At 38.2% G+C, this 24,504-nt stretch overlaps 1 non-coding gene across 1 annotated transcript; it reads left to right on the top strand.

Moving 5' to 3' along the window:
* The first annotated feature begins 11,461 nt into the window (after nucleotides 1–11,461).
* LOC119618640 (U6 spliceosomal RNA) lies at nucleotides 11,462–11,568 on the top strand. The gene has a single exon (XR_005235016.1). It is a non-coding gene; the product is annotated as a U6 spliceosomal RNA (small nuclear RNA).
* Nucleotides 11,569–24,504: the final 12,936 nt, after the last annotated feature.

A 24,504-nucleotide genomic window follows, 5' to 3' on the forward strand; every position in this document is an offset into this window, starting at 1 on the left:
AATGGTATTTTTCTGTTGTGAAAATATTCAACTTCATATGCATATTTAATAACGAATCATTAACCATATGCTTTCTTTCCCAAATGCATCCTTCAATATACATAAATAGAAACATGGTAATGAATAATGTTTCTACACATGCAAGTTAACATACTTTCCCAAGGACCCAGATAGTAAATAGGATATGATATGGACACTGGTGAGGATAAAGGTTCTTATCAACAATAGAAATATATAGAACAAGTTAAGCTCTTTGTGCTAGAAAACAGGACTAGGAATACACCATATCAAAATGAAAGCTCATGTGGCAGGATAATAATTGCCATATTAAATCCCTTTGGTGCATCGTTAAATTTATTTTCTTGGATTCCTTGCTCCTTTCCTTTCTGACTGCTAGATTTGGTCTTTTGTGCTCTGGAGAATAGAGAACTCAGAATACTTTGTTTTTAGGAGGTGGAAAGAGAGATGAAATGCTTGGTCCAGGTGTAAACTGGAAGCACATTTGAATAGGAAGCTTCTTCTCATAGCATAGAAAAGAGCCCCCTGGGCTGGGCCCTGGAGGTGTTGCTGAGGAGGAAGCCCTGGTCTTTGCTGCCCTCCACTGAGACCAAGTGAGTTCCAAAAGCTGTGTTGTGCAGTGGGTGGATTCAGCGGTAGAACTCTCAGAAAACTTGGAAAGCCCAGGTTAGAGGTCACTTGTAAGGCTCAGGAAAGTCACTAAAGCAAGCGGGACTTGACATTCTCCTTCAATTCTACAGCAACTGCGGCACGGTGGTGATGGCAGGGCTGTTGTAGGCCAAGACAGGCCTAAGACAATCCCTTGTCTTCCAGAAGACCACCAGGATGGCTACATAGTAGAAAGGAGAGCTTTATTGGTGATATCAGTTTTCAAATCAGGAGGAGACAGTGTCTGGTATGTGTCGAAGATTTTCTCTCTTCGAAGAGGAAAGGTGGGGGTTGGGTGTTATGTCTCACAGGGCCTGCATCACACAACAGAGTTGAGGTTTTGGGGAAAAGCTACTCATACTTGTGAGGTGAGTGAAGCACATGCACAGTGGGTAAACATACATGTAACATACATCCCATGCTCACCGTGGAGCAGGGTTTTAGCATTAAAATGAGGTGGGATATTTGGCTCTTTACATCAAAGGGTGAACTATAGGACACAAAGACATTCTGTGTGCAGCCTCGATGAGCTGCCGAAACTGGCTTAAGGTCCATAGCTGCTTATCAGGAAAGAGTGTTTGAAAGGTCATGCCTCTGTCCAGCCAGAGTCGTAGCAGCAAATCCGAGTTGGAACTTGCCTGATAGTTCCGATTATTAGGAAGTTTAGTAGGAGTGTGGTTTTTCTTGTAGCCAAAGGAATTTAGAAATCTGCCATGCCAGCCAGGGCCTGAACCTTCAACCCAGAGGCAATTTTTGTTTACTTAACCTTAGGGTTCATCTTAATTGATAAAGGGGCATATTTTGGTCTTTCAGACGACACCCTGCAGCCTCCTTACTCAGCCTCAGAAGGGCATGGGAGAGAGTCTAAAGCTCCCTGACCACCTCCCTCCCTCCAGGAACAGGGGTTGATTCTGGAATCAAATTACTGGAGTCCAAATTCCACCCCTGCCACTTAACAGTTGTGTGAACTTAAGCAAATTACCTAACATCCCTGTGTCTTCATTTTCTTCTCTGTAGTAGGAGGATAATAAAAATGCCTGCTCCGTTTAGTTTATTATGAGACTAAGTGAGATTATCCTTTTGACACATTTAACCTGACTGACACCTGGAAAAAAAAAAAAATACTATGATTCTTATCATGATTGTCTCAGAAAAACCACTGTTCTGAAAATGTAAATTATTCAAATACCACATAAGCTAATACTTTGTGAATGTATTTCTAACTGGAACAATCCATCAATGCAAAGGTAGGCTAATAAGTGTAACTAAAGCTAAGAGGGAAGAGTGTTCAAAGGCACAGAGAAGTAAGGGGATGGGCTCACCAGGGGTAGTGAGTGTGTGCGCCCCGCCACTACAGCAGCTTTCGAGCGAGCATAAGCTCTGGGGGGAAACAGATCACAGAAATGCACCTGTGCGTGGGGCTGGTTGGGCTGCTGGGGCATGTATGCATGTGCAGGGTGAAAATAAACATCCTAGGGTTAATTTAGCCTGAGACTGAGGCATAGCTCAGAATAAAGCCTTGTAAGAAATGATTTTCTGCTGCATGATTTCCAAACTTTAGCCTCCAAACCCTTTGTTTATTTGAAATCTAGTCTATGAACAGGATGAAAAAGCAGAGTTGTTCTCCCTGGTTATTTCTCCCTCTGTGGTCTCACCGTTCTCCAGTGGCTCCATGAAATGGGGTGGAGACCACGGATCCCTCTGTTCTTGGGATCCCACATGCTTCTAGGAGTCTAGTCACCTCTAACAGGGCTCTCTCAGGAACCATGGTTTGCCTCGTCCTTCCCCCAAGCCTAAGGAAATCACTTCCTGTTTGCAGGACTATCTGCTCTAACTACTTCCTCTATCCTAGGGCATCATCCTTCCTTGAGGCTTCATGGTTCTATTTTACAAAAGCAACCAGGCTTGGAACTGTCTCTGGTTTCTGCCCTGGTGAGCCTTCCCTGAGATAATGAGCAGGGGTGGGCTATGCTTGGCCCAGTAGAAAGAAAGGAGGGGACATCTGGGGTGGGTGGGGGTGTTATCAAAATATCTAGCCAGGCAGTTTTCTGTGTGTTAGGAGATAATGTTTTTCTCTGTCTGCCACATAAAGACTGTAAACTCTGTGAAGACTGGACCCAGAATGGGCAGCGTGCACAGAAACTGACGAACGGTTAAGAACTTGGGGAGGGGGGGAGACAGAGAAAGAGGGAGAGAGAGAATACATTAACTGCTAAAGCTGCACAGAAAATTAACTGCTAAAGCTGCACAGAAAACACTGCGAAAACTACTCATTTGTCCAAATCTTTGACAGGATGACATATTAACCATCTGGAAGGTATGCCCTCTTCACTAAATCTCATGAATTATCCCATGTCCCTTTGCAGGTTTTCCAGTGGTTCTCCCATAACTGTCAGTAACGGCTACCTTATATCTTAGCTACTGTTCTATTTAAAGATGGCTCAGCCTTCTACTATGCCTCCTGTAGCAATGGCTAATCACTTGTCAGAAGCCTGTAAGAGAGTTCTTTGTGTACCTGAAAACACCTGGATCATCCCTGTGCCTGCTTTTCCGTGAATCAAACAATCCAAACTCAATAATATTATTTTTCACAAACCCTATTTTTCATTAGTTTGTGATTTGGGGCTGTTACTGTTTTCTCTGGTTTCAGCCAAATTTTGTATGTTACTTTCTAAATGTAGAGACCAGGGTGGGAGTTGGGCGTATGATGAGAAATTACTTAATGGGTGAAATGTATGTTAGTCTTGTGATGGAGACCCAAAAAGCCTGGCTTGACTACTACGCAATCAATGCATGTAACAATATTGCCCTTGGACCCCACAGATTTATGGAAATTAAAACTATTTTTAAAAAAAGTAGAGACTAGAGTGAAAACAACTTTAATTGCCCCACTAAATTAACCCTTGCTTTGCATTCCTTCCTGAAGCATACTTACAGGTACCCACAGCACATTGCTGGGAGCCAGGCTCAGGAACTATTTGCTAGAAAAACTGAGGTCAAGTTGGAATGCTGGCTCTGATACTTCCCAACCCCGTGAACTTGAGCAAGCAGCTTAATATTGTGTGGTAATCATAGCAGCGGCCCCCGTGGGTGGCTGGGAGGGTCCGTGAGTTCATGCACGTGGAGCATTTAGAACAATGGCCGGGACAAAGTGTAAGTTCAATAAATATTTGTTATTAGTTCTGTTGTTATTGTTGTTACTGCTCTTATAATTATTACTACTATTACATATCAGACTCAGTGTACTCAAAAGAAACTTAAAATACGGTGAGTCACAGGCAGCCTGCAGTAGGGAAGAAAGAGAAAATAAGTAGGGGAAGGACACAAGATGAGTGGAGACCCTAAAGATTCCCGCCCACCTCATTAACTACATCCAGACTTTGTTCTCCAAGTCTGATATGGTACCTGGTTCCTGTTCCATAAATATTCATTAGATGGATTAATCCAATTTACCTTCTCACCATCTTTCTGTCAGCAAGCAACTTTATAGTCTATTACATGACCATAGAACAAACTGTCTCCCTGGAGAGACTTCCTTGGAGAAAGCTTTCCTCCTGCTCTCCCCAGGGCACATTTTCTAAGCAATTCTAGGAAACTCTACAGTTGTTGCTGGAAGAAAAGTAATTCAAGCCCAGCATCCGTCCGCAGGGCCTACAGGTGGTGACACCTTGTATAGGTGACATATATTTCCATGTGCTCAGAGCACAGCCCTCCAAAGTTAAATGTGCCTGAGCTGATTATTGTCTGTCTATGCCAGACAATAATCGATTATGCCAGCGAGTGCCAGAGGCAGCAGAAACTGAAGAGTGAAGAACGATCTTTTATCAAAAACCCCAAACTGATTGCGGAGTAGCTCCAGTACTCTGGCTCCGCAAGCAAGACAGCGGGGTTTGCTCCACTCTGCTCCTCCATCCTTCTATGCTCTGCTTCAGCCGAGTGTGCAAGGGACATATGCCTGGGCTCTGACAGCCCCACACCGTCCCTAGGGAAGAACCCATGGCTTGCCCTCCTCCCGCCCCTCTCAGGCGGCCGCCCTGAATCAGATGGTTCTTGCTTCAACACAATGGATATGTCCTTTACTTGTGCTGTTTCTGTCTTACATTGACTAGTTTGTGGTCCTATTTAAAAAAAAAAAAAAAAAAAAAAAAAAAAAAAAAAAAAAAAAAAACTACTTATTTAATATGCTGTTCAAATTCCTGCTTCCCAAAGAAAACTACAACATTACTATAGATGTGAACATCCTTCATGACAGCAGTGAATGAAGCCCAGCACTGTAACTACCATCTATTCCCTTCATGACCACACATCGTATCAAGGACAGTTGTTCAGCTTTAGGAGATGCTTACATCTTGGTACATCATAACAATAAATGGAACTTTAAAAATAATCATCTATATAGATAACAATAAAAATTGTATGGCAAACTACTAGAAATACTCTCATGAAAATCCAGAATAAAATAAAGGAGCCCAATACTATGATGGTTATTTAATATTTTAGGTAGTTTTTGACAATTTCAAGAAAGCATGAAACACCCATTAGGTGCATATGTAAGGAAAAGAAAACAATAAAATTATTGTTTCTTGTAGATGGCATAATTTTAATCCTAGGAGTAGTAAAACAATCAGCTGAAAAATTACGAGAATTCTGAAAATTCAAGGAAATAATTACATACAAGGTAAATATACTAAAATGAATAGTGTTCATATATATCGGCAATAGCCAATTTCTAAAAAATTGTAATTAAAACAAGTTTTTATTCTTAATAATAAACAGTAGACAGATATAATAATAGACAGTATTCCTGGATACACACTCTTAAAAATCGTTGTGGCTTAGCTGAGCACAGTGGCATGTACCTAGGGTCCCAGCTGCTAGGTAGGCTGAGGCAGGAGGATCACTCGAGCCTAGGAGTTCAAGTCTGCAGTGAGCTGTGATTGCGCTGCTGCACTACAGCCTAGACAACAGAGCAAGACCTTGTCTCAAAAAAAAAAAAAAAAAAGAAAAGAAAATCCTTGTGGCCTAAGTGAAAAACTGGGAAAACACAGAATAGTAGAAAGATTAGAAGAATGAAGCAATGTAAGTGAACACCATACCTACGGGTCACTGAGGCAGCCTGGCTGCAGAGGCAGGTTACCGCCCAGCCCACTCCATCACTACCGGACGGGGCCCATGTGTTACTGGAGTCCCGGAGACTTGCCAGGCAAGCTCCCCAGCAGGGCCTTGGCCATCTCAGATTCCCCTGCTTGGATCTTTCCGCAGGTCTTGTCACAGCAAATGGCCGCCCGCTTCCTGCCTCTGCTCAAAAGTCACTTCTCAGTTTCTATTGTACCCTGGCACCAGTCTATTAAAATTACAAAGCACATCACTGACCCATCCCCCTCAGCCTGCTTTATTTTCTCCCTTGCACTTATCAGCTCAAACATAGTACATCATTGACTCATTTGTTCACGGTCTTTCTCTACCAATGCAAGCGCCATGAGGGCAGGGATAGTTTTAGTCTTGTTCACTACCATATTGAAAGAATGAGTGTAACAAAACACGCACAATTTCAAAAGAAAACCACCAAAAATAAAACATTAACTGGGCTATGGGAATGATATTATGGGTAATTATTTTTCTAATATTTTCCAGACCTTTTATAGCTTGAATTGTTGCCTTTGTTAAAATAAATTTATATTTTAGGAAAGTTATTGTTCTCATGCCTACCTAGCTCATTCCTCAAACTGTTTTCTAAGGAAAAAAGCACAGAGCAAGGAACAGACAGGTTCATCATACAGGCTGATGACAAAAAAACCCCACACACAATCTATTTTCATTAGACCTCCTTTAATTTCATTGTTTTAAATCAAGTTAAATGTTCTTAACTATAACTGTCATCTGTTTCTTGTGACCACACTTTTATCTTTACTTTTTAATTACCATTTTAAAAAATAGATCATATAATCCTTTCTGATTCCAAATTGAATACCTCCAGCTATTCCCAAACTTACACGAGTAAGATTAATTTACATTTAATCTAAATGGTCCTAAAAGTATGCTTCTTTAGTTAATAATGCTCAGTGAATTTTCTGTTTTAGTTTTATCACAGCTGCTGAATCTATTCTTTTTAAAAAACTCACTCTTACCCTTCACACACATTTTTTGGACTACTATATAGGGGTGTGTGTGTATACATATATATATATATATATATGTATCTAGAGAGAGAGAGTTTTTTTTTTTTTTTTGAGAGACACGGTCTTGCTACATTGCTCAGGCTGGTCTAAAACTCCTGGCCTCAAGCAATTCTCCTAACCTGGCTCCCCATAGCGCTGGGATTATAGGCATGAGCCACTGTTCCCAGCCTGGCCTATTATATTTTAAATTGAGTTATTAAAAATTAAAATTAGACCAGGCGTGGTGGCTTACACCTGTAATCCCAGCACTTTGAGAGGCCAAGGCAGGAGGATTGCTTGAGCCCAGGAGTTTGAGACCAACCTGGGAAAGATGGGGAGACACTGTCTCTACAAAGAAAAAAAAAAATTCACTGGGTGTGCTGGCACTGACCTGTAGTCCTAACTACAGGAGGCTGAGGTGGGAGGATCCCTTAAGCCCAGGAGTTTGAGGCTGCAGTGAGCTATGATTGCACCACTGCACTCTAGCCTGGGTGACAGAGGGAGACCCTGCCTCTAACAAAAAATAAATGAATTAAAATTATTTATTAGATGGTTGCTTTAAGAAACTTTTGTGTTTAGTTCAGACAACATAGTTGAAGATGGTTCCTAGTAATTCCTGAAGAAAAAGGACCCTCAGTCTTAGTGCAAGTGAGGGTAGACTTGGATCCTGGTCACCAAGTTCCTTGGAGGAATTCTTGGTAAGTATGGTACACTCGGGAGGCCTTTAGTTAAATGAGGACTCTTCCTTAGCTTTATGGTTAGTTCCATAATAAAAGCTTTAGGGCCTATTTCCAGCCAGCCTCCTTTTTCATTCCAGAGAAGGAAAATATCGGCCACACCATGGTTCCCAAGAAAGACTCTAAAAAGCCTAATTCAACTTTAATTATAACTTAGTGATTATGGACTTGCAATCAAAGTTTATATGATAGCTATGTCTAATTTTATTAAAAGGTCCATGGCTTGTCATTCCTACATTTTCGGGAACTGTTCAAGATTTACTGCTAAGCAAAGCCCAAGCACTTTTGGAATGAGGTGATCTCACAGCCCTCATGAAAGGGCTTTGTAACCTTTCCAAAGCCCCAAATGTTGCCACTCAACCAAAAATTAAACTGGCAGCTGCCCACCTGCTCTCAGCACACTCCAAGTGGCAGGAAGCCCCTGAAGCCGTCAGTTCCTGGACAACCGTTTGTACATTTCCGTTCAGTGACCCAAACAATCTCCATCAAGGCCACTTTGTGGGGTCTCCATTCCTTTCTCTGTTCTCTTGGCCCCCAAGAGCTCATGATGTAACTCTCCAGCAAAGCAGGCTTGCCAAAAGATGTTTGCTTCACTGCGTCCTCACGAGCAAAACTATCACGCATTTATCCTGAAGCAATATCTAAATGCCCAAGATCAAAATGTCAGTGAAGATGTTAGGATATTCTGCATGATTAGACCATGCCTTTATATCAGAGATCCACCACTCAGTTCTGTGTCCAGACTGTACCTGCTGGGCCTGGCTAGACCTGCCACAGGCTGTATGTGAAGGCCATATCCGGGTGCACGAGATCCCCAGAGCTGGGCTCAAACAGTCACTTAACATGGAAACGTTCAATCATGGAGATGCTGCTCTCAAGGGATATTTGCTAAAAAACCAGAAAACAGAATCTGTAGCTGAGACTGCCAATGTTTCCCTCTGTCCATTCTCTCCTTCTTCCCGTACCCTCAATTTAAGACGAGCCCATGGCTACCCAGTCAAAAACTCCATTTTCTTGTTCCCTTGTCGCTGGACATGGCCTCGCAACTAAATTCCAGCCAACAAATGTGTGTCCATGTGACGTGTGCAACTTCTGAGTTGTGTGTCTAAAGGGAAGGGAGAGGTGTTCCCCCTCCCCACAGGCAGGAAAGTGGACAGAAGCATGAACTAGCAGAACATAAGATGGAAGCCTTGTGTTGAGAACAGAATAACAGCAAAGAATCTAGGTCCTCAATGCCACAGAGGCACAGTATCTGCTCTGGGCTGTTCACACTCACACTGTTACGTGAGGTAGAAATACAGCCCTATCTTGTTGAAGCCACTGTTGTTTTGGCTTTTGATATAGCAGACTTGTATTCCAACTAAAACAAACCAAAGGTCAAGATCTGGAAAGGCAGAAAATTAGCCTATCAAACTGTTTTGGTTATGTAGGCAAGATAATAGAAAATAAATTAAGGTCAAAAATAGGAATTAAACACTGTAGGATGACTATAGTTAACAATAATGTATTACATAGTTTCAAATAGTTAGAAGGAGGATAACTGAATACATCCTAAGGAAGATAAATGTTTGAGACTACGGATATGCTAATTACTTTGACCACTATACACTTCGTGTATTTCAACATCACTATGTCTCCCATTAGTATGTGCAATTATTCTAATATAATGGGAATCCTAAAAAATAAAAAAAGTGGAGGATGATCAAGTTAAAATGAAATGTTTCAGAGCCCACTTTGTGAACCCGGAAGATCTGTCAGCATCCTCCGCATATGCCCATCCAGAGACAACCACTTAATGGGATTGAGACAAGCTCAGTGCCATGACTGGCGTACCTTAGCTCTTAATTCATTGGGTAGGGCTTTGGGCTCATAACTTTGTAATAAATTTAGATTCTTTTCTCTGTCATATGAGAATAATTGAATGAAGTGGAGTTATTCGGCCTACATCTAAATGAAACCTGCAGAATTTTAACATGAATATTTCATATTAAATGTGAATGATCACAAATCACTAGACTGTTGACTCCCAGTTGTATTTGTCCTAAAACAATATCTTCTTTGAATACTGTACTAACATTCAATTTTTGCATTTATTTTTGGTTTCTGTAATCAGATTAGAAAAACTAACCAATGACTAGGAAACTCTAGACTTTAGTCACAATAGAAAGCAAGAGTTATTTTCAGTTGTCTTTCATGTGGGGTTGATAATGATTTGTTAATTATCTTTCTAATTAGTTTTGTGATTAAATCTTGTATAGGATCTTCAGTGTATAATCAGAACTAATCTCCATACTCTTGTTGAATCCCAGGGAATTTTCTTATGAGCCATGTAAAGACTAAAAAGAAAATTTCTTTTGATTCCAAGCAAAATTTTAATGACACAACTAATTAGAGGAGAGATATTCAGATTCTTACTAGAATTTGGTCACTATACTCATCTTTGTTAAAATTAGGAACATAAGATATTTTTGCTTCCATACAATAAAAAAGACTGAATTCCAGAAATATGCTAAATTATTGAATGTACTCTAGAGCTGGCGTGGTGACTCACACCTGTAATCCCAACATTTTGGGAGGGCAGGGTGGGAGGGCAGCTTCAACCCAGGAGTTCCAGCCTGGGCAACATAGTGAGACCCTGCTTCTATTTTTTAAAAAAATAAAGAAGAAAATGGGGGAAAATGTATGTATTCCAATTTTAGGTTTCTCTGTGTGAAGATATGTCCCTCCTCCAAATAAAGAAACCAAAAAAACACAACTTTCAGTGCTACCTCTATTGCTATGTAGGTAATATATACTTGTATTAATTTTAATTGTAATTTTTTTGAGACAGGATCTCACTCTGTTGCCCAGGCAGGAGTGCAGTGGTGCAGTCATGGTTCACTGAAGCCTCAACCTCTTGGACTCAAGCAATCCTTCCATCTCAGCCTCCTGGGTAGCTGAGACCACAGGCACATGCCACCATTTCTACAAGAAATTTTTGTATTTCTTGTAGAGATTTTGTATTTTTCCACCATATTGACCAGACTGGTCTTCAGTTCCTGGGCTCAAGTGATCCACCCACCTCAGGCTCCCAAAGTGCTGGGATTATAGGCTGAGTCATTGCACTCACCCAGTTGATAACATATACAATGGAGAGAAAAAATGAATTCATAGAGATAGTAATTGTGGTTTTCAGTGGGCATCATCGCAGTAAGTACTTTGGAATCATTAGTTGCTGATTAAATTCCAATACCTCTCAATGTCTAAGAAGGCAGTAACTAAGCACTTTTTGGCTCCGGGGAGAGATTGTGCTCAGAATCATCCCTAGAAAATGATAAAGAGTGCTCCACCCCAGGACAAGCTCTTCTGTGAGTCTGCAGGTAAAAGCCCCCATGTAAAGACATAAACCCAGTAAATTCTCATGAAACTCTAAACAGAAAATTTGCTAACTTAATTTTCATAGTCAAGAGGCATGTGTTAGAGAGATATAGGAAAGAGACACATGAAAGAACATCTGAGACATTGAAGGCAGGGGGAATCTTCAAGATGGCACTGAACCTGGAGGGTGACACCCTGGTAACCTCAGAGAGGACCAGGACTGTATCCCGTCCTCGCCCCACAGACACACACACAACTTCTCAATCTGGCTGAGGAAACATTTGGTGGAAATAATTCAGTGACAGCAGTGTTTTGCAAAAGGCATCTGCAGAGGGCATTCATATTCAGATAAAGCTCCATCTCTAGAGCTGTACATATAACGTGATGTGTAAAATGCTACAAGAACTGAAAGACGATAGTAATGGAAATTCCATGATAAACTCTATATAGCTGGGACTAAAGGCATCTGAACTTTGAAGACTTAAATTTAAATAACTCAAATCAGACACAGAACACAGTTTGTACTAAGAGATGGTAACCAGTGTTGGCTTTGGCCACATATATATACTAAAACTGGAACTACTCAGAGAAGATTAGCATGGTCCCTATGCAAGGATGACACACACGTTTGTGAGTGTTCCTGTTTCTATGTGTGACTAGTGTCTCCATCAGTGTGCAAATGATATGGATTTCATTAAGTTGGACTAAGTAATCTTCCTTGAATGGATTACCAAGGCACCCAATGAAATCAACCATGCTAACTCTTTGCACACCAAATAAAAATTTTAAAAAAGAAAGATAGTAGCTGTCCATTTGTGGACTTGCATGAGGTAGATGTCAACCAGTGTGAGGTCAAGAAGTAGAACGATAAGCTGTGGAACCAGCAAAGGGAAACAAAGGTCCTTTTCAGCTGTTTCCCCACCCACATTGGACTGAGAGTTTAGCAGTACTCAAGGCAGCAGGAACAAGGAACATCAGAACAACAGTGCTAGACTCACACATTTTATGTACTTCATGGTATTTATCTCTTTGGGTTTGTTATACAATGCAGGTTGAGTTTGGTTAATCTTTTTGCTTGCCCAAGTTTGTCTCACTTTGTAATCCCCTTTCAGATATTGTGAACGGTAAATATTGGAACAGGCACCCCTCTCTTACTTACTCAAGGATGTCTTCCCAGCAATTCTTTCCTCCTGCTCCTTTGTCATCAGCTTTCTTATACATAATTCTCATGAGCAAAGAGTCATTTTAAATATTTTTTCTCCCATCTGAAAATAAAAATCTACTATTTACTCCACTTCTACCAGCTACAGTTTCATTTCTCCACTCCCATCTACAGCAAAACTCCTTTGAAAACTGTCTGAATTCACTGCCTCCACTCTCTCTCGTCCTATTCTCTGACTGTTCTTTATTTTTGTAGAAGTAAAATTCCATGTAACATAAAATTAATCATTTTAACGTGGGTCATTCAGTAGCATTTAGTAAATTTTCAATGTTGTGCTACCACTACCTCTATCTAGTTCCACAAACACTTTCATTACCAAAAAAATAAAACTCCATTCTCCTTGAAGAGGTCCTTCCCATTTTCCCATCCTCCCAGCCTCTAATAACCACTAATCAGCTTTCTGTCTCAGTGGACTTACCTATCCTGAATATTTCATATAAATGAAATTATGCAATATGTGGCCTACTGTGAATGCTTCTTTCATTTAGCATGTTTTCATCTACATTGTAGCATGTTATTAGTATCTGTTTTCCTTTTTATGGCTGAAAAACATGCCACTGTATGGATATATTACATGCTTTTGTTTTTTGGTTTTTTTGACACAGGGTCTCCCTCCATCACCCAGGCTGGACTGCAGTGGTGTGATCACAGCTCACCACAGACTCCACCTCCTGGGCTCAAGTGATCCTCCTGCCTCAGCCTTTCTAGTAGCTGGGACTATGGGCATGTACCATCACTCTTGGCTAATTATATCTTATTTTATTTTTTGTAAAGATGGGGTCCCACTACGTTGGCTAGTCTGGTCGTGAACTCCTGGTCTCTAATGATCCTCCTGCCTGGCCTCCCAAAGTGCTGGGATTACAGGCGTGAGCCAGCACGCCTGGCCTATCACATGTTCTTTCTATGTTCATCCATTGATGGACACTGGGTTATTTCCACCTTTTGGCTATTGTGAATGATGCTGTTATGAACATTCATGTATAGGATTTCATTTAAACTTCTGTTTCCAGTATGAATATGTATCTGGGAATATAATTACTAAGTCATATGGTAATTCTGTTTAACTTTTTGAGGAACTGCCAAACTATTTTCCTCAGTGGCTGGACCATTTTGTATTTCCAACAATAGTATGTGTAGGTTGCAATTTCTCCACATTTTGGCCAACGCTTGTCATTTTCCCTTAAAAAATGTTTTTCATTATAGCCTTCCTACAGGGTGTGACATGATATCTTATTATGGTTTGGGTTTGCATTTACCTAAAGACTAGTGATGTTGAGGTTCTTTTGAGGTGCTTGTTGACCATTTGTACATCTTATTTAGAGAATTTTCTATTCAATTCCTTAGTTGATTTTTTAATTGAGTTGGGTTTTTTGTTGTTGATGTTGAGGTGTAAGAATTATTTATATATTCTAGATATTAAACCCTTATCTGGAATATAATTTACAAATACTTTATCTCATTCTGCAGGTCATCTTTCCATTTTCATTTTCTTGATAATGCCCTTTAAGGTACAAAGATTTTTAACATTTTGCTGATGTCCAATTTATTTATTTTTGTTACCCATGTTTTTGGTTTCATATCCAGAAATCATTTCCAAATTCAATGTCACTGTATTTCTTCTAAGAGTTTTATAGTTTTAGGTCGTTGACCAATTTTTAGTTAATTTTTGTATATGGTGTCAGATAAGAGTCAAGCTTCATTCTTTCGTATGTGCACGTCCAGTCATCCCAGCACCATCTGTTAAAGAGATTACTCTTTCCCCATTGGATGTTCTTGGCATGCTTGTTGAGAATCAATTGACCATATATGTGAGGGTTTATGTCTGGACTGTCTATTCTAGTCCATTAGCTTGTATGTCTCTTTTTATGCCAATACCACACTGTTTTGATTACTGTAGATTTGTGGTTTTTAAATCAGGAAGTGTAAGTCCCCTAAATTTGTTCTCCTTTTTTCTAAATTATTTGGCAGTTTAGAACCCCTTCAATTTTATACTAATTTGAAAATTGGCTTTTACATTTCTGGAAAGAAAGTCATTGGAATCTAAATACAGATTCCATTGAATCTATAGATTGCTTTGGATAGTATGGGCATCTTAATAATGTTGTCTTACTATCCATCAAAAGAGATATATTTTCATTTATTTAGGTGTTTAATTTCTTTCAGCAATGTTTTTCAGTTTTTACTGTATAAATCTTTTGCCTCTTTAGTTAAATTTTCTTAATTTACTTTTTCAGATTGCTCATTGCTGGCAAAAAGAAATACAACTGATTTTTGCATGTTGCTCTTGTGCCCTCCAACTTTGCTGAATTTGTTTAATAACTTTAGTAGTTCTTTGCTGTGTGTGTTTTTGAGGTTTTCTATATATGGGATCATGTCATCTGCAAATAGGGGTAGTTTTACTTCTGTCTTCTACTTTGGAAGAATTTTACTTCTTTACTTTGCCTAATTGCCCTGGCTAGAACTTTGGTATAATGCTGAAAGTAGTGGTGAAACCGAGAATATATTTCTTGTTCTTGATCTTAGGAGAAAAGTTTTCAACCTTTCACCTTCGAGTACCATCAGTAAGCTGTGGGGATTCCATAAGTGCCTTTTAGCATTTTGGGGATGTTCCCTTCTATTCCTATTTTCCTAAGTGTTTTTAATCATGAAAGGATGATGAACTCAAAAAATGCTTTTTCTATATCCATTGAGATTATTATGTGTTTTCCCCTTTATTCTATTAATATGGTATGTTATATTACTGTCTTTCTTATGTTAAACCATGTTGCCTATTGAGTATAAATCCATTCTGGGTGTAACTCCCACTTGTTCATGGCATATAATCCCATTAACAATTTACTGAATTTAGCTTGCTAGTAATTTGTTGAGGATTTTTGCATACATCATAATAATGGATATTGGTTTATAGTTTTTTTTTCCTTGAAGTGTCTTTGTCTGCTTGTGACACGAGGATAATACCGGCCTCCTAAAATGAGTTAGGAAGTATTCCCTCTTATTCTACATTCTGGAAGAGTTTGAAAAGGATTGGTTTAAATTATTCTTTAAATGTTAGGTAAAATTCACTAGTGAAGCCGTCTGAGCTCCTTTTGTTGGAAGGCTTTTGATTATTGATTCAATCTCCTTAGGTCTTTTCAGAGTTTCTATTTCTTCTTGAGTCAATTTGGTAGTTTTTATGTTCCTAGGGGTTTGTCTGCTTCATGTAGGTTATGAAACTTGTTGGACTACAATTGTTCATAATATTCTCTTATAACTATTTGTGTTGCTGAAGGTTGGTGATAAAATCCCCAGTTCAATTCCATTTTTTGCTATTTAAGTACTCTTTCTCTTTTTTCTTAGTCTAGTTAGAGGTTTATCTTTTTTTTTTTTATGTTTGCAAAAAATCAACTTTTGTTTTTGCTGATTTTCTCTACTGATTTTCCTTTTCTATTTATATTAACTCCACTCTAATCTTTATTATTCTTTTCTTCTACTGGCTTTGAATTTACTTTTCTCTTCTTTTTTAGTTCCTCAAGGGTAAGTGAAGTTATTGATTTGAGATCTTTCTTCTTTATAATGTAGGCATTTACAGCCATAAATTTCTCTCCCAGGACTATTTTCACTGTATCACATAAGCTTTAGAATATTGTGCTTTTATTTTGATTGATCTTAAGATATTTTGTAATTTCCCTTGTGATTTCATCTTTGACGCATTGGTTGAGAGTGTTTTTGAACTCCACATACATGCATATGTTCTTGTTTTATTGCTCTTTGCTTTATCATGCTTCACAGATATTGCATTTTTTTTTTCTTTTTTACAAGTTGAAGGTTTGCAGCAGCTCTCTATTGAGCAAGTCTACAGGCACCATTTTTCCAAGATCATGTGCTTACTTCCTGTCTCTGTGTTACACTTTGGTAATTCTTGCAATATTTCAAACTTTTTCATCATTATCATAATATATGTAATCAGTGATCTCTGATGTTACTATTGTAATTGTTTTGGGGTGCCATAAACCATGCCCTTATAAAATGACAAACCTGATTAATAAATGCATGCACTCTGACTGCTCCACCAACCAGCCATTCCCCTATCTCTCTTCCTCTCCTTGGCCGCCCTATTTCTTGAGACACAATAATATTGCAGTTAGGCCAATTAATACCACTGCAATGACCTCTATGTATTCAAGTGAAAGGAAGAGTCATATGTTTCTCAATTTAAATCAAAAGCTAGAAATAATAAAACTTAGTGAAGAAGGCATGTCAAAAACTGAAACAAGTCAAAAGCTAGGCCTCTTGTGCCAGTTAGCCAAGCTGTGAATGTAAAGGAAAAGCTACTGAAGGATATTAAAAGTGCCACTCCAGTGAACACATAAATGGAAAGAAAGCAAAACAGCCTTACTGTTGATATGAAGAAAGTTTTAGTGATCTAGGTAGAAGATCAAATCAGCCACAATATTCCCTTAAGCCAAAGCTTAATCCAGAGCAAGGCCCTAATGTGTCAATTCAGTGAAGGCTGAGAGAGGTAAGGATGCTGCAGAAGAAAAGTTCAGAGCTGGCAGAGGTTGATTCATGAGGGTTAAGGGAAGAAGCCATTTCCATAACCCAAAAGTACAAGGTGAAGCGGGAAGTGCTAATGGAGAAGCAGCAGCAAGTTACACAGAAGATCTAGCTAAAATCATTGATGAAAGTGGTTACACTAAATCACAGGTTTTCAGTGTAGAAAAATAGCCTTCTATTGAAAGAAGATGGAATCTAGGACTTTCACAGCTAGAGAGGAGAAATCAATGCCTAGCTTCAAAGCTTCAAAGGACAGGCTGAATAGCTCATTAGGATCTAATGGTAGCTGGCAACTTCAAGACAAAACCATTGTTCATTTGCCATTTCCAAAATCCTAGGACCCTTAAGAATTATGCCAAATCGACTTTGTTTGTGTTCTAGAAATGAAACAGCAAGCATGAATGATAGCACATCTGTTTATAGCATGGTTTACTGAACATGTTACTCTCACTGTTGAGAACTACTTCTCAGAAAAATAAAATTACTTAAAAATATTGCTGCTCATTGACAATACACCTGGTCACCCAAGAACTCTGACAAGATATGCAAGGAGATTAACACTATTTCCATGCCTGCTAATATACATCCAATCTGAAGTCCATCGATCAAGGAGTAATTTCAACTTTCAAGTTTTATTATTTAAGAAGTATGTTTTGTAAAGCAATAGCTGCCATGAACTGTGATTCATCTGATGGATCTGGGCAAAGTAAATTGAAAACCTTCTGGAAGGATTTACTATCCGAGATGCCATTAAGAACATTCACGGAAAGAGGTCAAAATATTAACACTAACAGGAGTTTGAAAGAAGTGTATTACAACCCTAATGAATGACTTTGAGGGGTTCAGGACTTCAGTGGAAGAAGTAGTTGCAGATGTGATGTAAATAACAAGGGAGCTAGAATTAGAAGTGGAGCCTAAAGATGTCACTGAATTGCTGAAAAGTGGATGAGAATCTGCTTCTCATGGATGAGCAAAGAAAGTGGTTTCCTAAGATGGAATTTATTCTTGATGAAGATTCTGTGAACACTATTGAAACAGCAACAAAGGATTTAGAACATTTCATAAACTCAGTTAATAAAGCACTGGTAGGGTTTGAGAGGATTGGTTCCAATTTTGAAAGAAGTCCTACTGTGGGTAAACTGCTATTAAACATCATCACATGCTACAGAGAAATTTTTCATGAAGGGATGAGTCAATTGATGCAGTAAACTTCATTGTTTTTTATTTTAAGAAATTGCCACAGCCACCCCAGCCTTTAGCAACCGCCAACTTGATCAGTCAGCAGCCACCAATGTCAAGGCAAGACCCTCCTCAGGCAAAGAGATTATGACTTGCTGAGGGCTCAGATGATCATTAACATTTTTAGTAACAAAGTACCTTTAAATTAAAACATGTACTTTTAAAAGACATAATGCTACTGTACACATAATGGTCTATAGTATAATACAAACATGACTTTTATATGAACTGGGAGACCAAAAAACTTGTCTGACTCACTTTATTTTGGTGGTCTGGAGCAGAGTCCCCAATACCTCTGAGGTATGCATGTACTTGTGAATTTTCCAGTTTTATTTCTAGCAGTGATCTGGCTCATTCCATTGTTTTTGGAGAGAAATCATGTATAATCCCAATTTTAAAAAATTTATTGTGACTGAGTTTATATGTCGTCTATCCCGGGGAATGTTCCATGTGCATTTGAAAGGAAAGTGTAGTTTGCTGTTGCGTGGAGTGTTGTATATATGAGGCTGAGATAGTTACGGTGTTGTTCCATGTTCTCTATTTTCTCATAGATCTTCTATGTGTTCTATTTACCATTGAAAGTGAGATACTGAGGTCACCAAGTATTACTGTGAAACTGTCTACTTCTCCCTCAATTCTGCCAGTGTCTTTTAGAATCTTTTCTGTATTACATATGTGTTTACAATTGTTATATCTTCTTGATGAAAGGACCCTTTACCAATATTAGTGTTCTTCTCTATCACTTTTAACAGTTATTTTACTTAAACCCTGTATTATATATTAGCATAGCCATCCCAACTATCATTTAGTTCATGTTTGTATGAAATATCTTTTTTCTACCATTTCACTTTCAACCTATTTGTTTATTTGCATCTAATGTGAATTTCTTGTAGCTAACATGTAATTAAACTATGGTTTTTAAAATCCATTCTGCTAATATTTGCCTGATTGTAATGCTTAATTTACTTACTTTCATAGTAATTACAGATAAGAAAGCACTTACTTCTGCCATTTTATGATTTGTTTTCTACGGCTTATACCTTTTTATTATTCATTTTCTCCATTACTGCTTTTCCTGTGTTTAATTTCTTTTTTGTAGTATGCTATTCTTATTCAATTTTGCATATAATTTTTAGATATTTTCTTAGTGGTTTCTCTAGTATTTTAATTTACATTCGTAAGTTATAACAATATAATTTGAATTTACAGCAACTTAGCTTCAATGGCATATAAAAAGTTTACTCCTATAAAGCTCCATTTCCATTTATGTTGTTATTGTCACACATTACATCCTTATATATTGTGTGCCCATAAGCACAGATTTGTAATTATTATTTCATGCACTATTTTTAAATCACAGAGGAAATTTGAAAATGCAGTCACAAAACAAAAATACAATAATACTGACTTTTACATTTGCCTAGGTAGTTCCTTTATGGAGGTTTTTCATTTTCTGATATGCCTTTGGGTTACTGTCTAGTGTCCTTTCATTTCAGCCTAAACCGTTTCCTGTGGAATTTCTTATAGTGAAGATATATTAGCAATTAATTCCCTCAGATTTTATTTATCTGGAAAAGTCTGAATTTTTCCATATTTGAAGCAAAGGTTTGCTGGATATGGAATTCTTCACTGACATTCTGTTTTCCTTGACTTCAAAAATATCACCCCATTTGTGTCTGGCCTCCATGGTTTCTGATGAGAAATTGGCTGTTTTCCTTGTTAGGGATCACTTGTATATGAGGAGTCACTTCTTTCCCGCTGCTTTCAAGATTGTCTCTTTATTTTTGGCTTCTGGTAATTTGATTGTGATGTATCTTGTCAAGGATCTCTGTGGTTTTTATTCTTGAATTTCATCGAGTTTCTTGAATGTGTAGTTTTATTCTTTTTGTAAGATTTGGGAAATGTGTAAAATCTTGGGAAAGATTTAGCAGCCATTACATCTGCAAATATTCTTTCTGCTCCTTTCTCTCTCTCCTTTCATTGTGGAATTGTGAGTATGCTGGCATGCTTGATTGTGTTCCACAGGCCTCTTAGTCTTCATTCATTTTTCTTTATTCTTTCTCCTTTCTGTACCTCAGGCTGCATAAGTTTCAATTAGCCTGTCTTCAAGTTCTCTGATTCCTTATTTCTTCTGCGTATATTTTCCATTGAGACCCTTTAGTGAACGTTTATGTCAGTTATTGTACTTTTCTGGCCCAGAATTTCTGTTTAGTTCTTATTTGTAACTTCTTTCTCCTCATAAATTTTTGCTATTTGCTCATAAATAATCCTTTTGTTCTCCTTTAGCTCTTTGAGCATATGTAAGACAGTTGATTTGGCTTTGTCTAGTGAATCCAACATCTGTGCTGCTTCATGTAAAATTTCTGTAAATTACTTCTGTGAAAGGGCCATATTTTCTTGTTCCTTTGCATGCTTCATAATTTTTACAGAAAATTGACTATTCTGAATATTATAAAGTAATAACTCTGGAAATCTTATGCTTCAGCTCTTCAGGGTTTGTTTTTACTGCTGGCTGTGGGGTGTAGCTGTTTGTTTGTTTGGTAACTTTTTAATTGTGGTAAAATATACACAACATAAAATTTATTATTTTGATTATTTTATGTTTACAATTCAGTGATATTAAGTATCTTCCTAATACTGTGTAATTATCACTATTATTTTAAAACTCTTTCATAATCTCAGAGAAAGTATGTATCCAGTTAACAAAAACTCCCAATTCTCTCTCCAAACAGCCCCTAGTAACCTCTCTTCTACTTTCTATCTCTATGACTTTACATATTCTAGACTCCTCATATAAGTGGAATCATACATAGCATTTTATTTTCAAGGTTCATCCATGTCATAGTATGTATCAGAACCTCATTCCTTTGCATGATTGAATAATATTCCATTATATGTATATACCAGATTTCGTATATTCATTCATACACCAATAGGCTTTTATTGCTTCCACCTTTTATGTATTGTAAATAATGCTGCAATGTGGTGTGGACTATCTGTTCAAGTACAGTTTTTAATTCTTTTATGTATTTACCTATGAGTGGAATTGCTGGATTATATAATTCCATAATTAACTTATATGTGTTGTACAATATCTGTTCAAGTCCATGTTTTCAATTTTTCATGTATTTACATAGAACTGGAATTGCTGGATTATATAATAATTTCATGTTTAACTTTTGGAGGAACGAAGAGATTGTTTTTCATAGCACTGTACCATATTATATTTCCACCAGTAAAGCATAAGTCCTCCCATCTCTCTATATGCTGGTTAACATTTGTTATTTCCCGTTAACAAAAAGTCATCATTATGAGTATGATGTGGTATCTCATGTGGTTTGGATTTACATCATCTGGATCACTAATGATACTGAGCAGCATTTCATGTGCTTATTGATCATGGATTGGTCTTCTAACCCACGAATATAGGATTTCTTTCCATTCATTTAATTCTTCTTTAATTTCTATGAGCAGTGATTTTGTTTTGTTTTGGTTTGGTTTGGATTTTGAGACAGAGTCTTTCTCTGTCACCCAGGATGGAGTGCAGTGGCGTGATCTTGGCTCACTGCAACCTCTGCCTTCCAGGTTCAAGTGATTCTCCTGCTTCAGCCTCCGAGTAGCTAGGACTACAGGCACATGTCACTATGCCCAGCTAATTTTTGTACGTTTAGTAGAGGGGAGTTTTGCCATGTTGGCCAGGCTGGTCTTGAACTCCTGACCTCAGGTGATCCACCTTCCTCAGACTTCCAAAGTGCTGGAATTACAGTCATGAGCCACTGTGCCTGGCCAATCAACAGTGTTTTCAGTGTTTTTAACACACGTGTGTGTGTGTGTGTGTGTGTGTGTTTTGAGACAGAGTCTCGCTCTGTAGCCCAGGCTGGAGTGCAGTGGCCCAGTCTCGGCTCACTGCAAGCTCTGCCTCCTGGTTTCACGTCACTCTCCTGCCTCAGCCTCCCGAGTAGCTGGGACTACAGGTGCCCGTCACCATACCCTGCTACTTTTTTTGTATTTTTAGTAGAGATGGGGTTTCACCGTGTTAGCGAAGATGGTCTCGATCTCCTGACCTCGTGATCTGCCCATCTCGGCCTCCCAAAGTGCTGGGATTACAGGTATGAGCCACCGCGCCTGGCCCGCACAAGTGTTTTTAATGTTTTTAACTGCCTCCTTGGTTAAATTTACCTCCAGGTATTTTAATCTTTTTGATGTTTACGGTAAGTGAAATGGTTTTCTTAATTTCCTTTTAAAATTGTTAATTGCTAGTGTATAGAAATACAACAGATTTTTGAATATTGATTCTGTACCCTGTAATTTTGCTGAGTTCATTTAACTCTAATAGTTTTTTCTTTTTTACTTTGTGTCATCTGTAAAGACAGATATTTTACTTCTTCCTTTCTGACACCAATGCCCCCAACCCATTTTCATTCACTCACCATTGAATTTGCTCACCATTAGCTGTGAGATATACACATGATGTTGACGAAATCCCTTTCGATTCCTAGTTTACCGTTTTTATCATGAGATAAAACAGTATCCAATTTTTTGTACCTGATATTATTGTGCAATTTTGTCCAATATTTTTGTACCTGATATTATTGTGTCTTTTTTCCTTAACATGTTATGTTGCATTAATTGATTTTATCTCAAACAGTTCTTGCATTCTGAGACTAAACGCCCCTTGGCCATTATATATAATCCTTTTAATATGCTGCTGAATTCAGTTTGCTAGTTCTTTACTGATAATGTCTATATTCATAAGAAATATTGACCTGTAGTTTTTTAGAGACTAGTTCTCACTCTGTTGCCCAGGCTGGAGTGCATTGGTATGATCGTAGCTCACAGAAGCCCCAAACTCCTGGGCTCAAGTGACCCTTCTACCTCCGCCTCCCAAGAAGCTGGAACTATAGGTGTGTACCACCATTCTCAGGTAAGTTTTTATTTTTTTTTGTAGAGACAGGGTCTTGCTCTGTTGCCCAGTCTGGTCTTGAACTCCCTGGGCTCAAGCAGTCCTTCTATTTCTGCCTTACAAAGTGCTGGGATTACAGGCATGAGTTACCATGCCCAGCCATTTTTTGGGTTTTGGTGGTGTCTTTGCCCTTGATGTGAAGGTAATGCTTGCCTCATAGAATGAATTAGGAAGTGTTCTTTTCTATCTTTTGGGAAAAAATGAGAGGAATGTTTCTCTCTTCTTCTTCTTTTTTTTTTTTTTTTTTTTGAGACCTGGGTCTCGCTCTGTCACCCAGGCTGGAATGTAGTGGCCGGATCTCAGCTCACTGCAAGCTCCGCCTCCCGGGTTTATGCCATTCTCCTGCCTCAGCCTCCCGAGTAGCTGGGAATACAGGAGTGCACTGACACGTCCGTCTAATTTTTGTATTTTTACTAGAGAAGGGGTTTCACCACGTTGGCCAGGCTAATCTCAAACTCCTGAGCTCAAACTCCACTTGCCTCAGCTTCCCAAAGTGCTGCAATTACAGGCGTGAGCCACTGCACCCGGCCATCTCCTCTTTAAATGGTAGAATGCCATTATGGAACTATCTTGTTGTGGGCGTTTCTTGTTTGGAGGTTTTTGACTACTGATTCAGTCTCCTTAATAGTTATAGGTCGGTTCAGATTTTCTTTTTCTTCTTAAGTTAGTTTGCTAGTTTGTGTGTTTCTAGTTTATCCATTTTATCTAGGTTATCCAACTTGTTACCATGCAATTGTTCATAGTATTCTCTTTTAAGCCATTTGTTTCTGTAAAATTGGAAGTAATGTCCCCATATTTATGTCACATTTGAGTAATAGGAGTCTTCTCTCTGTTTTCTTAGTCAATCCAGCACAAAGTTTGTCTATTTTTACTGCTATCTTCAAAGAAAAGCTTTAAGTTTTATTAATTTTCTCTATTGTTTTTATACTTGATATTTGATTTAGCTACACACTAATCTTTTTATTTCTTTCCTTCTGCTAACAATGAGTTTAGTTTGCTCTTCTTTTTCTATTTCCTTTTAAAATCATTAGATTGTTTGATATTTTTCTTCTTTTTTAATGTAGACATTTACACTGTGAATTTTTCTCTGAGCACTGCTTTCGCTGCATCCCATAAATAATGACATTTATAATTGCTTTTATGTTTCTCAGGGTATTTTACAATTTCCCTTGTGACTTTTTCTCTGACCTATTGGTTGTTTAAAACTGTGTTACTTAATTTCCATATATTTGCAAATCTTCCAGCCTTCGTTATGTTATTGATTTTTAGCTCATTGCATTGCGTTCAGAGAAGATATTTAGTATTGTTTCAAAAATCTCTTAATATGCCTTGAGACTTATTATGTGGGCTTACCTATGGTCCATTCTGGGAAATGTTCCATGTACATTAGTGAAGAATGTGTATTCTACTGGTTTGGTGGAGTGCTCAGTATGTTTGTTAGTTCTAATTGTTTTACAGTCTTGTTCAAGTTCTCTAATTTTTTATAGATATTCTTTCTAGTTCTGATTATTAACCTTCAACTATTAAATCTCCAACAATTATTGTAGCTTGCTATATTTGGGGGCTCTGTTGTTAAGTGGATATAATGTTGTTAAATGTTTATAATTATATTTTCTTGCTGGCTTGAGA

This window comes from Chlorocebus sabaeus, chromosome 18, assembly GCF_047675955.1.
Source record: "Chlorocebus sabaeus isolate Y175 chromosome 18, mChlSab1.0.hap1, whole genome shotgun sequence".
NCBI lineage: Eukaryota > Metazoa > Chordata > Mammalia > Primates > Cercopithecidae > Chlorocebus > Chlorocebus sabaeus.